The following is a 2,173-nucleotide window of genomic DNA, read 5'->3' as shown; positions in this document are numbered from 1 at the left end:
ATAAGAGAGAGTTCTTTATAAAGGGAAATTGTACATTAAGAAAGCATCCCAACCCAATCCAGTCCAAGTCCATAAGTCTGTTATTAGCTAGACTCTCATAAAACCCATGCAATGATGCCAAATGCAGGAAGATCACAGGCCAGAGGGTGAAGTCTTTGGATCCAGTGGCGTTGTAAGCATCTCAGAGCTGGCATGAGTCTCTATGTGGCTTCTCCAGCTTCCAGGGCTACATCAAGGTAGGTCCATGTGGCTATTCCTCTGGGATGTCTAGCAGGAAGTCAGTCTTGTCAGTAGAGAGTCTCCAAGGGAGTGAGCAGGGAGTCTCTCCCACCTCCAACGAAGAAAAACCAGATTCCCCAGAATTCTCAAGAGAAAGCCATGTCCACACGGAAGCCTCATTGGCTATAATCTGATTGATAGACTAGACTCCACCCCTTCAATCTTAATCCTCAAATTGACACCAGATTATGTAACTACCACAGACTACCAAAAGAACAAACATCTGTCTTGTACAAATTTCAGCCAGGATGCTCCTTATAGCTAGGATGCTGGGACTTCATCTCATGTACTTCAAGCATATTATCAGAAGAAATCAGTTACTCAATAAAGACACCATTCTTGGTACAGGGGCAAAGAAAAAAGGAGGATTATTAACAAGTTGGATTGACGTAGTGCTGCAATAATGGTCTCAAGTATAACAATTGTGGGTATGGTGCTAGATCAGGCTGTAGTCATTCTCTTGTCGCTATATGTCGCTATATGTCAGCACTGACTCAATGGTACCTAATAAGAGCATCAGTGTAGAAAACACATAGAACTTGCTCCATAATAAAGGCAGACTTTAAAAGGAAAGGTCTCTGTAAGAATAGGAGTCCTTAGCTCAGATCAGAGGGAGAAATTCCTCCCTCTTTGTCTACACTGCCTTCTTGTCTCACTTAAGGTAGGGGAAAAACAATATAAGATAGGATTTCAGCATACAAAGAACAAGAATATCAGCATACAAGGACCAATAACAATGCTATCTTGGTAACACATTCTGTGTATTTCAGCACAGCTTCTTTACTGAGATAACATATATTATCATTGCTAGTTTTAGAATATATATATATAATGGTATCTAATATATACATATACACACGTGTGTGCTTAAGAAGCACAGCAAATTATCATCATGATAAGCTTTTATTCTTCCTAATCTTCTGAATAAAACTTTTCCATTGTTCATGGTAGTTATTTGCAATTCAATAAAAAGGGATTTTTTTCGCAAGAATAACTATTGAAAATTAATGTAAATAGGAAACAAAGTTCTACATTCTTCGAAGGTGACTGTGGAGGGAATGGAAATTAGATGAAATGATAAATGATCTCATTTTATATTTATCAATCATAACATCTTAAAGGAAACCAAGCATTATACTGAATTAGCAAGTTGTATTCAATGTCATCCTCTCAAAAGAGTGCCATTTCCAGAATAGATGTGTTTATAATGATATATTTGATGTAGTTGGGGCCAATATCTCAAACATTTATTCAAAGTATTCTAAATGCAAGCTCCATATGAAGAAGAAATAGAATTCATGATCCTATTAAACCTTGCATTGAAATATGTAGTTGGAAATTAATAGATTATTAATAGGATACTAATAGATTAATTAAATACACTGTCCTAGATTTGGTTAAAGTAAATAGTATATCTTATGTCAATATTTCTTTAAAAACATAGGCACACATTCCTTATAAATAAATAAATCAAAAGTTCCATAAGGCAACCCCAAATGACTGAGATTTTCTGCTTAAAACATAATTTTTCTAAATATACTTTGAAAACTTCTGAAAATAGGCATAATCTAGGACAGATAACTCTAATAACCATTTGTAAGTATACATATACATATACATTGGAATAAGATTAAATGACACTGACTAAATAGTTCAATGGAATTATAATCCAAATCAAGAAGATATCTAATAGTTTGAGTTACTTGTGATGGACAAATGATAATAGTTGCTTTAGAAATATTTACATATCTTATTATTTCATGCAGTATTCAAGACAATATCATTTTCCTTATTTACCAAATATATTGGCTATGCCCTCCTCAGAAGATATATACCTTGTTAAGAGGCAAGGTCTGTGAATTTTATGAATATGAATACAATAATATTTCAGTCC

This window comes from Echinops telfairi, unplaced genomic scaffold, assembly GCF_000313985.2.
Source record: "Echinops telfairi isolate 266 unplaced genomic scaffold, ASM31398v2 ScPeMD7_1713;HRSCAF=2227, whole genome shotgun sequence".
Classification (NCBI taxonomy): Eukaryota; Metazoa; Chordata; class Mammalia; order Afrosoricida; family Tenrecidae; genus Echinops; species Echinops telfairi.
This window is presented reverse-complemented; position numbering follows the sequence as displayed.